General features: G+C 34.5%; 1 long non-coding RNA gene across 1 annotated transcript in view; it reads left to right on the top strand.

Annotated features, from left to right (window-relative positions):
* The window catches only part of LOC126949858 (uncharacterized), a 76861-nt gene that overhangs the window by 48752 nt on the left and 15998 nt on the right, over window positions 1-12111 (top strand). The gene's annotated exons all lie outside the window — the stretch shown is intronic.

The following is a 12111-nucleotide window of genomic DNA, read 5'->3' as shown; positions in this document are numbered from 1 at the left end:
ATAATACCATATTGTATACTGGAAATTTGCTAAGGCAGTAGATTTCAGATGTTCTCACCACACACACACACACACACACACACACACACACGCACAAACACAAGTAGTTATGTTGGAAGATGCATTTGTTAATTAGCTTGACTGTAGTAAATATTTTACTATGTAGATCAAAACGTCATGTATGTCTTAAATATACCCAATTTTTATTTCAAATAAATAATTGAATAAACATAAATACTGCTTAGTTTCTACAACCTATATAATGGCAAAATCCAACAAGGGATTAAAGAACCCGGGTGAGATTTTCTCAGACACACATGTGAAACAATGATGTTCTCATTGGAAGGCTCATCTTTCTTCTCTGGGATATTGTTATTGTATATGGAGGGTGCTGGACACAAGTAGATAGCACAATTAAGGTTGGGAGTTAATCTGTAAGCCTTATAACATGTACTGCTTTGAATGAGGCTTTAGGCGCCCCGCAATGCACTCTCTTGAACCGGAATGCAGTATGAAGTTAGTAATGCTTTCAAAGGTTTTGTGAACTCCATTGCTTTGTGTCTGCACAGAGATTCCATAGCTAACAGTGAACAGATCAAGCATAAGTAACAGTAGCAAAGTATAATAATCCATTTCTTTTAAAAAATAAAGCAATGGAGACAAAGATAATTAACTTCACTGAGGTCACTTTGTCAGATAGAACTATGACACAACTCTTTTAAATAACATCATAGGCAAAAAAATCTAGGCTGGAATTTTTTTAAAAAAAACTACTCCTAACTATTGAAATTAAGTTTTATATATGAACCATTATGACATATACAATTTTGGATTTCTGGATTTTTTTTCTAGATTCTTTACTTATTTTTTACACTGAAAGGTTAAAATTTCCTGCCTTAGCTCTAATACGTAATGGATAAAAAAAAAAATCTTAATTAGTTCTTCTCTTCAGATTTCATGTCAAAATGACATACTGAGTACACATAAAAAAGGGGCAAAACATTTTAAATGTCCGTAAAGAGGGGCAAAACATTTTAAATGTTGGCATTTATATGTAGATCTAGTACAATTATTATTGAAAGTAGACATCCCAATGCAGATGATAATGAAGGGATGGACTGATTATACGATCCTGACTATTATAGGATAAAACATCCATTTCCACTCCACTTACCACACTGGGTATTCTTGTAAGTTCTCAGTTGCTTTATTATCACCATACATGACATCCACATTCAGGCCATAAGTATTAGTAATAATTATAGATCCATAGAACTTAAAGATCAGAAATTTTAAGCAGTAATGTTAATTATGCAAGACTATGACCACATATGTAATTCATTTACTCTGTACAACTAGAAACTAAACTACCATGTGGCCCAGAGAAATATTTGGAATCTTTCCTATATCATTTGTTCCTTGTTATCCAAGGCGAATTGGTTCCAAAGCTCCCCAAGGATAACAAAATCAACGAATGCTCAAGTTCCTTATACAAAATCGTGTAGTATTTGCATATAACCTACATACATCCTCCCATATACTTAAAATCATCTCTAGATTATTTATAATACCTAATACAATATAAATGCTAGGTAATTGGCTGTTATACTATATTGTTTGGAAAATAATGACAAGAACAGTCTGTACATGTTCAGTACTGATGAAATCATCCATTTTACTCCCAAATATTTTCTCTTCATTGTTGGTTATATCTATGAATGTGAAACCCATGGATATCAACTGTATATTAAATGGCGACTTCTTGAAAAAGCCTTCTCATTCTCTTCTAACAACAGAGTAACAGAAATTTTTAAAAATCGTTAACTCAAAAAAATGTTTTGGACAATTAATAGGCTATCTATTTAGCTAAGTAAGTTTTGAAGCTTTGGCACAAAAGAAAATTCGTGCTATAAGATAAATCAAAAGTGAGACTTACAATATAGTATATATTAGATGCTCAGTAAATGAACGTTGACATAATGAATAAATGAGTTTTTGCCAGAATAATAATTTAATGTATTATCTAACATGCCATTTAAATCAAAACTTATTTTTAAGGTATAATTTTAAAAATATTTGCTAGCATAAAAAAAGATCAATGATGAAGGCAAGATGAAAAATACAGTAGTTAGGCTTTATTTTGGGGATTTACATCAAAAAACAAAAATTGTAATTGCTTCTTATTTGTATTCAGTGTATTTGGTTTTCTAGAGCTGATATAACAAAGTACCACAAACTGGGGTAGCATAAAACAATCAAAATTTTATTCTTTCTGGAAGTTCAAAGTCTGAAATCAAGATGTCAGGAAGGCCATACTCCTTCTGAAGGCTCTAAGAAAAATTGGTTTCTTGCCTGTGTCCTAGCTTCTGATGGTTAACATCAATCCTTGACATCCCTTGACTTGTAGTTACATCACTCTAATCTCTGCCTCTGTTATCACACGGCCTATTTATGCCTGTATTTCTGTGTCCAAATTTCTACATCAGTCATGGATTTAGGGCCCTCTCTGATCCAGTATACTTTCGTATTAAATAATTTCATCTGCAAAGACCCTATTTCCCAAATAATGTCACATTCACAGGTCCTGAGTGGACATGAACTTGCAGGAACACTATTCAGTATACGAAGTCTCTGTTGTAAATATACAATGGTTTTCAACTTGACTCTATAATCAAAGTTCTCTTTTGGAGTGTGTTGGTGGTAGTGGTGTTTCTTTACATATAAACTAGATACATTTTAAAACTGTTGAAGTTGCTTTTCTGTTTCTTATATTTAAATGTTTTCCTCTCTTAATTCAAGTAGTTTATTCATCACAAGTTGATTGAGGACATACTGTTAATTTTCAATTTACTGGTTATAAAATGATTGTGTGCAGTGTTCCTAGTGTCTTCACGGAAACTTAGACAATAGCTAGCTTCCTCCTTTTCTTATAAGTGCACAATCTTTTTCAAACTGCAGTTTCATTTTCCCCAAAAGTTTTGTAATACTGCAGCATTTTCAGATGATTTAAGGATTTTTTTCTTTTATATTGACCCATCTCTAAAATAAGGGTGATTTTCAGAATGCTAGAAACCCATGCGTCCCACTTAAGTCCTGTATTTTCTTTGGCCAATACTGGGTGAGCAATTGGAAATAACTCTTTTTTTCCCCCAAACATTTGAAGCTATCATCTCTCGTTATTACTATTTCTTCTTTTCTCATTCTATTTCTAGAGAAAGAGAGCTGAAATGTAGTAACATTCCAGCCTCAAAACTACTTATATTGATTTTGTTACACTAATAGAAGTAACACTTAGAAAACCTTGTATTCTTATCTCTGGCATTTTTAATAAAATATTCAGCAGAATTATATTAAATTCTTTGGAAAATGTAAAGGTTTTTAAAAGCAAAAATAATCTTAAACTAAAATTCTTATTTCATTACTACCTTATGAGAATAAAATAAATTTATTTTAGATATTTTTTATATGCCTTAGCAGTTATTTTAATTTAAAAAAGTCTTATAATAGGTTAAATGTAAAAACAGAAGGGAAACATATATATGTGTGTGGTTAAATATATAGGTATATGAACTTTGTATATATACACATATATATGCATATAAGTACATATGATTATATTATTATAACATATAATTCAGACCTCTGTGTGTGTGTATATATATATATTTTATAACATACATAATACAGATATATGCATATTATGTAGTTATTATAGCCATTGAAAGAAAAAAATATTAATTACAATGAATGTTTGATATTTGATGCTGTACATCATCTTAGTGGGAAGAAGAGGGTGCTAAAATACCTAAGTATTGAGTCTTGTGATTTTTCCCACTTCCTCCACAATGTCCCAAGACCTCTGGTTCCTTGAATGCCCTAGTGGTATTTAATCATTGAATTTGCAATTGATGAGCTCAGATCATTTGAGCTCTGGCAATGCTCAACTGGCATTACAGTTTGAGCGTTGGCTAAACCCCTATTAGGTCTTGATACATATAGGCCTACCTCCTCTCCATTTGTAGTGACCCAATCAGTGACGTGCCTCAATCTCACCTATAACTCACAAATGTATCACTCTTTAAGTCATAATGAACTTCTGCATGTATTCCAGACCATAAAGCTTTCTTGGTGTTTAAAGTCAAGACCTCCCTCTGCCAAAGAGTGATGTGTCAAATGGTATACTTTGGTCAGGTCAAATCCATCAGACTTTCTCCTTACAGAGTTTAAATAGGAAACATCTGTTTTAGTTTCCCTTATATCTCCTTCATACCTGTGTGTTTCTAAAGCCACATCCCAGGCTTAGTCATGAAAGAGAATTAAGAAAAGTAGGAACCCTAACACTGGTCTACAAGCCTTTTTTAGAAACGCTTGGGGCCTGATGTGTTTCAGAATTCAGAATTCAGGGGATTTAGAAAGGTAATTATGTAAATCTATTATATATTTAATTACACCTTCAATGGGATTTCAGGTATTACTCCCAATGAAATACATTAATATTTCTGTGTATATATATCTGCACACACTCACACACACACTCACAAGTGTAAAACACAGAGATAAGATACAGCCTCTCATCAGTACAAGTCAGTTTCTGCACATTATTCCTATACTAGAAAAGAAGATGGATAACCAGATGAGGCCCTGATATGCTAAGAACATCAAAAATACCTCTGCCTTCTGGGACACAAAACCAGGTTACAAATTATCTTTCCTTTCTCACGCCCCAACTTTCAAAGACAGCCAGTCCTCTATAATAACCATGGGTTCCACACCCACAGATTCAACAAACCACAGACTAAAAATATCTGAAAGAAAAACAGCACAGATAACAATACAATAATAAAAGACTATGCAATTTTTAAAAAATCTCATAGGGTTTAACACCAATTTACATATCCTTTACATTGTATTAGATATTATACATAATCTATAGATGATTTAAGGATATGGCAGGATATACATAGATTAGATGCAAATACTACATTACCATTTGATATAAGGAATTTGAACATCCACGGGTTTTGGTATTCCAGGGTGTCCTGGAGCCAATCCCCCACAGATTTGAAGGGATGAATATATTTCCTTACTCAAAAAGGCCAAAATCTGTTCTCTCCTGCCTAAGTATCCTGGCTCAATCTTAGATGGGGAAGGCTGCAAAAAAACATTATTTAAAAGATAAACATGTCAAGTGAAAATTAAATATGATAGTGAATATAAATTACTTTGAAAAATAAAACAGTTTATATATATATAATACATATTTTTGTTTTACTTATTTCCAACTAGTAATTTAAAATTTAATATAGGAAAAATTATTACTGGATGCTCAAGCAAGCTCTTGGTTTAGTAAACCAGATATTCCAGTACCAAGATATCATTTCACAGACTACCTGCCAATTGCAGAAGGGAAAATAAAAGCTCCTTTGCAATGGATAAATCTGGGGCATACTACTTTAAAAACTGTCAATCAAAGTTTGTACTACTACGTCTGTAATCCCAGTACTTTGGGAGGCCAAGGCAGTTGGATCACTTGAGGTCAGGAGTTTGAGACTGGCCTGGCCAAAATGGTGAAACCCTGTCTACTAAAAATACAAAAATTAGCCAAGTGTGGTGGCACACACCTGTAGTCCCAGCTACTTGGGAGGCTGAGACAGGAGCCAAGATAGCACCACTGCTCTCCAGCTTGGGTGACAGAGTGAGACGCTGTCAAAAAAGAAAGAAAAGAAAAAGCAGTACTACTAATAATGAAACACATTGATGCTGCATTGAGGGTATATCACCTGCATAGTATTCTTGAGGAAAAAGTAATTCTAATTGTGAGGAAACGTTCAGACACTTTCAGATTGATAATCACTCTAGAAAACAACTATCAAGGACTTTAAACAAGAAAAAGACTCCCTCCCCAGAAAAGCTGTAGAACATCTAAGGGAGGCTAAAGAAACTTGATAATTAAATGTGTGACTTTTGGCTCCTGGATTAAAAAGTGTAAAATAATGATTTGTCCAGTGAGACAAATGTTAAAAATATGGACTCTAGGTTAGATTATATAATAATGGCAAAATTGTATTTCCTGAATCTGATAAGGGTATATTAGTAATGCAGAAGAAAACGCTCATGTATTTAGGAGAGGTATGATGAAGTAACTAGGTCAAAATTACTTCCAAATGGTTATAAAAAGAAAAAAGGTGCTCATGCATAAAGAAAAAAATGGAGAGAGAGTAAGGAGGAGGAGGAGAACGTAAAGATATAAAACAAATATAGCAAAATATTAACAGTTTGTAAATCTAGTTGAAAAAAAGAACTATATGAGTATATCTTATACTATTCCTTTAAGCAGAGAAAACATGTTTCAATATGAGTATAATTGTAAACATTGAATGTTCATTTGTGGTTTGCTGAAAGGATTTTTGTAACAAACACAGTTAGGAAACACGAGCTCTAGTGATGTTACTAATTACTAGGGTAGCCTTGCTGCCTACACTTTTTCTCAGTTTCTACATTGGTAAATGAATCTCCACAGTCTCTTTATCTCTAAAATTCTATGAACATGAAATATCTAATTCAAATTGATTTATACAAGTACTTGTGGGAAGAGTCAACTAAGGAAAATAAAATGTTTACTGTGGCGTAGATAGGATCTTAAAATCAACCGAACATGGTATAGAAAAGAGCATAGAAAAAAAACGCTGGAATAGGATGTGTCATGTCAACCACACTTCTGCCTTTGCCCAGCGTTTTCCTATTGTATTTCAATTTACTCCCTCTTTATCAATATTCTAATTCAAAAATAATCTAAACAATGAGTGGCAATTTTTAGAAAATATTCTTTAATGTAGAATTGCTCTCAATACAAAAATGAAATACCAATCATCAGTGTTTTATTTATTTACAAGAGCAAATTTAGACAATTTGATAAATCTGTGTAAAGCATTCAGGTAATCAACAAAGAATTCTGAGGTTCATAAAAAAACACTACACTCAACAGACCTTCATGACACTATATAATAGATTGATTTTTAATGTAGTGTAGAGATTAGTCTCAGTGAATAGAGATTACTAACTGTAATTAGTTTTGGTGACTTAGAAAAATACTATCTATGATGATTGATGATACTCCAGCCACGTATGTGAGAGCCAATAATTAAATTAAATTACACACATGGCATGAAGGAATTTTATGCCATTTTATTTGTGTGTTGCATATTGTCCTTACCTAAGAATTATTCAATAATGTTTTGGCCAATCCAATTTTATTTTAATAGATTTACACAAAAGTTTTATTAGCTACTAATTAGTTGGAAAATTTTAAATCTGCTGTGTTATGCTGCTTTATGTGTACATTTTTGATAGACTATTTTAAAACAATTGTTCTCATCAAGGGACATTTTAGAAAATAAATTATATTGCAAACAATCTTGTGTGGTTTTTTTTTGATTTTTGTTTTTTTTTTCTGACTCTGGGATTATGTTATGTCTGTGTTAATTGAATACTAACAGGATCTGTTCAATTAACTTCTTCAGTCATGCTATAAAAACCTTTGCCTAATATAGAAAATCATATACTTTATTATCACAATCTAATATACATTCAAGTTTTTGAAATAATGAGCCCAGCATGCTACTTTTCTAATTTATGTGCAATCAAGTTGCATAACCTCTCTTCATATGCTTTATAAAGAATCTATGCACAGGATAGATTATTGAATCATGAGAAGTATTTCAAAATATAGATATTTCCTGTCTTTTCTTTCCCATATACCTTTTCCTATCCTTTCCTTTCAACTCTGCAAAATGGTATCACACAAATTTGGCATGGCACGAATAGCTCATACCAACCTGACCCCAACAAAAGTTTCCATCTAATCCCAGCATATATGTGACATTCATGTCATACCAGGCCATCAGTCTCAAACACTTTATTCATTTTCATATTCTAATGCCTTTCTTTATGCTGAGTTTGGTAGTCATATCAGAGTCATAAGGGTTCTTGTTCACTACGTTTTCAAAGAAAATGGTAAGAATGTACTTTTCTGCTCCTTTTGAAGAGTGATGCGGATATAGGCCTTACTTCCATAAGTCAACCATGAGCATAAGTATGTAAATTCTGAGAGGAAGTCATAAGAGCTGATAAATTATTTACTGTATTCTCTTCTCCTGCCATGATGATCACAGAAGCATGTATTGAGATGAGTCTTCGTCAGCCGAGGGTTCTGAGTGTCAAACGTGCAGAGTTCCTGTGTCAGGCTGTTGACATGAAATAGAATTGAACTCACTTGGCTCAAATAAATATAATTTAATGAAGGTACTATGTAGAGAGGCGGGACCTGGACCAAGGGAAATTACAATAAATATTGAGGCCTCTAGAGACAAGGCCTGTATTAGTTCATTTGTGCTGCTTTAACAAAATACCACAGACTGGGTAATTTCTATAAAATACAAATTTAGTTCTTATGGTTACAGGGGCTGAGAAGTCTAAGATCAAGGTGCTTGTAGGATTGGTGTTTGGTGGGAGCTGCTTTTTGCTTTCGAATTGACACCTTGTTGGTGTGTCCTTTGTAAGGGAGGAACACTCTGTCCTCACATGGCAAACAGACAGAAGGCAAGAGGCTGCTCCTTAGCTCCCTTCAACCTAGAACTCTTTTATAAAGGTGCTAATCTTATTCGTGAGGGGAGAGCCCTCATGACCTAATCAACTCCTAAAGGTCACACCTCTTAATACTGTTGCATTGGATATTAAGTTTCAACATTAATTTTGGAGGGGGCACCATTATTAAAACTGTAACAAGTGCTGAGTAGACAAAAGAAGGGAATAGCATTATGGCAGCTCAGTGGTTGCTAAAATTATGGAAAAGGACCCATCCAGCCTAGGTCAGGGGGGCATAGCCACTGGCAGAGACAAGAGACCAAAGCAGGAAAGATGTTTTGAGAAAATGTGTAAGACTCCCTCATCCCACAATCTGTTCTCCTTTATATGCTTTCTATTTTCTACCTCCAACCAGAAGCCATCCAGCAAGGAATCTCAGAAGATACTTTCTTTAGTGTTGAGTTTCCTGAAGCATTAAGCCTCTAACATTTGTGGGTTATTATTTATTTTTTTTTTTATGAGACTAAGTCTCCCTCTGTCGCCCAGGCTGGAGTGCAGTGGCCAGATCTCAGCTCACTGCAAGCTCCGCCTCCTGGGTTTACGCCATTCTCCTGCCTCAGCCTCCTGAGTAGCTGGGACTGCAGGCGCCCCCCACCTCGCCCGGCTAGTTTTTTGTATTTTTTAGTAGAGATGGAGTTTCACCGTGTTAGCCAGGATGGTCTCGATCTCCTGACCGCGTGATCCGCCCGTCTTGGCCTCCCAAAGTGCTTGGATTACAGGCTTGAGCCACCGCACCCGGCCACATTTGTGGGTTATATCACATTACAATATAACCTTTTATGATTGATAATAAAATTACTACAAGGAATGGGATGCTACTGCAACCAAAACCCAAGATATATAACAATGGCTTAATAATTGGCAGGAGTTGAGGAAATGTCATCAGAGACTAGAGAGATAACAATCTGCATAACACAGTGGCAAAATATTTGGTAAAATTTTACATCTGGTAACTTTAAAAACAGATTATATACCTAATACATTTGTAGCTTTAGGGAAAATTGGTGGGAAAAGCAATATTGGTTGCACCTTCTATTAGCTACTAGTTGCTTCCTATAAGGTGACACAAAAGAGGTGAGTTTAGAAATGAATTACCCAATGTGCAAGCAGGAATGAAAAGGAAGAGAGAAAGAGTTCACAAATTCAGTCTTGTAGCACTGAAAGAAGAAACTCTCTCAATTCCTATTATTATAAAAGTACTTTGAGAAAAGTTTTGTGTGACAAAGGATGATTGAACAAGAGCCTTGTCCCAAATAACAAATCAAGAGTATGACCATCATGGCCATGGTTAAAACCTTTGAAGAGAGTGTCAAAATAGACATATATCTAAAAGTAAATCCTTTGTTTAGACAAAATTGTTCAAGGAGGGAAAATGAATGCAACTCTCCCAACTGAGCTACTGATTATTATTTCAGTTCTGTTACTGTAAAATCACCTATCCTATCCTCAGTTGTGAACCTGAAATATTCTCTCTGCTTTGTTCTGTTATTTGCTTAGGAATCTTGTAAACATCTGGGGTAAATGTGATAACATGTGCCCTTCAGCATTTGCTCCAATCTTCATTTAGTGTGTTTTTCTTTTCTGCAGAGACTAGAAAGAAAAGGCTACATCTCCAAGATCCCCTTATAGCTAGGGTCCTAAATCTGATTTAGGTTCTGCCAATCAGATACAACCCTATGAGACTTGTATTTATAACTGAAATAAATGGGGAAAAAAGAAACAGCACAAACACATCAATTTTGCTAAGATGGATCTATCACATAAAATTCTTCTGGAAGCAGTCAGATTTTTGTTTTGTTTTATATATATATATATATAACAAAGATATATATATATATATAAAGATATATATATCTGGGTTACAACTAAGTGGAGTGATCATGAAACCAGTATTTGGGACAGTGGCTTACTGACTTTCTACCTTCCTGAATATTGTTCCCTTTTCAGGTCCTTTGAACACGTTCACTCAGGAATTGTTTTTGGAGATCCAGCCTACACCTTTCCAGTGACTCTATAAGCATGCAATTACCTTTACTAAATGCCATTCTACTTAAAATAGATGCAATGATTTCTGTTCAGCAACTAAACCCTAACAAATAAATTATCTTTCAAGACCCTCACTAGATATCAGAATTACATTCTTCTTTGTAACTTTATAGAATAGGTTTTAAAATTCTTATTTCCTTACATTTAAATAGATTTTTCCCACTTTCCCACTTTACTTGATTGTGAAATATTTGAGTAAAGGAACTGCTATACTATTTTTTTAATAACTTGTTCTTATCAAAGTAATAAATTTATATATTTTAAATGACAGTAATATGAAGTCTTATTAAGTGGTATATATCCAGGAGTTGTTTCTGAGCCTAGTTCTAAAAGATCACTAACATTCTATGCTCTTAGCAATTTTCAGTTTTTATTGAATATTATCTAATGTATATCTATCTATTATACATAACCTACTATTTTTAAATCAGTTTTAAATATTATTTCCCTATGTATTCAGTTAAAAACTCCTTTTTAATACCACACACTGTTTTAGTAAATAAAGCTCATGACCTATTGAAGCAGTGTCATTGTCTGGGGTAAATACCCAAGGTTAATTGTCTCACACCAAGGAAATCGAGGTCACAGACACAAAAGAAGTAAGTTTAAGACCAGAGGTTTAATAGACAAGAGAAAGAAGGAAAACAGTAAGTCCTCTCTCTCCTACTGGGGGGTGGGGGGGAGGCTCCCAAGTGGGTCTTCTGGTTTTGTGGTGAAATGCACAGGATTTTATAGACAAGCTTGAGGAGGTAGTGAGTGATTTACATAGGGCCCAAGAGATTGGTCAGACCAGGTGTGCCATTTGCATAGTGTGCAAAGAAGCTGGCCATCCCACCCTAATCTTTTATTATGCAGATGGGGTGTCTACTTGGTTGGTGTCATGTTGCTTGCTTTTTTACTGCACAAGTGGCAACAAAGAAAAGGGAAGAGGGAAACTTTATGTTGAATATACCTGGTTTCCAATTGGCACAGTTCCCAGCATTTACCTATGCAAGTTTTTAGTTTGCTTTTCTATCCCTTTTCAATTGGCACAGCTCCCAGCATTTACCTATGCAAGTTTTTAGTTCGCTTTTCTATGCTTGCAGCTTGATTTTTCAGGCTGCTTTTTGTTAGAAAATAATTTTTTTTTTTTTTTTTTTTTTTTTTTTTTTTTTTTTGAGATGAGGTCTGCTCTGTCACCCAGGCTGGAGTGCAGTGGCACAATCTCAGCTCATTGCAATCTCTGCCTCTGGGGTTCAAGCAATTCTCCTGCCTTCAGCTACCGAGTAGCTAGGATTACAGGTGCACGCCACCATGCCCAGCTACATTTTTTGTTTTTAGTAGAGATGGGGTTTCACCATGTTGGCCAGGCTGGTCTCGAACTCTTGTCCTCAGGTGATCTGCCCACCTTGGCCTCCCAAAGTGCTGGGAGTACAGGCGTGA

This window comes from Macaca thibetana, chromosome 1, assembly GCF_024542745.1.
Source record: "Macaca thibetana thibetana isolate TM-01 chromosome 1, ASM2454274v1, whole genome shotgun sequence".
Lineage (NCBI taxonomy): Eukaryota > Metazoa > Chordata > Mammalia > Primates > Cercopithecidae > Macaca > Macaca thibetana.
The sequence above is the reverse complement of the archived record's forward strand: the minus strand, read 5'-3'. Positions and strand labels throughout refer to the sequence as shown.